The sequence below is a fragment of the Penaeus monodon genome, chromosome 24 (genome assembly GCF_015228065.2).
Source record: "Penaeus monodon isolate SGIC_2016 chromosome 24, NSTDA_Pmon_1, whole genome shotgun sequence".
In the NCBI taxonomy this organism is placed as follows: domain Eukaryota; kingdom Metazoa; phylum Arthropoda; class Malacostraca; order Decapoda; family Penaeidae; genus Penaeus; species Penaeus monodon.
Window position 1 is genome coordinate 4249660 of NC_051409.1, and position 639 is coordinate 4250298.

Genomic DNA, 639 nt, shown 5'->3' on the forward strand with positions numbered 1-639 from the left:
TTGGTACAAGAAGAGAGATCTGTATTAGTTTGTGTTTACGTCTGAAGAGTTAAGTGTTGTTGTTGTACCTCGACCAGATCACAATAACTCACACAACAGGTCCGGTTTATGAAGTATGTTTCACTTCGAGTAAGTATGCGTTAAGTATTTTCGCAAGCTCGACGATTTGGTCCATTGATTTAACATTATTGGCCGCCGCTTCATTATTTACGTCGGTCCTTAATGAGAACGAGGAGCATTATGTGTCTCATTTAGTCGGCCACTCGGTCATTCCGGGAGCTCGTTCAAACTGCTAAGAAATGCATGGTCCTGAGTTGCTCCTGAGATGTCTTCAGTCCAGGCGACGGAATTCACGGCGTAATCTGAGTAAGGATCGAGTTATCAAGTTGTAATAGTTGATGTGGTCGTTAGTTTACACCGTCGTGAAGGAATGGATAAGAAAATGAATAAAAAAAAGGGGGGAGGGGGAAACGGAATTTTGCTTAATGTGTGTCTCAGATTAGTATTCAGGTTTTCGTAGTCGATATATTGTCAGTTTGCATTGTGAATGAATATCTAAGAGAAAATTTATTCATAGTTTTCATAGTTCATAGTCGATATACTGTTATATTGTTAGTTTGCATCGATGAATAAATATCT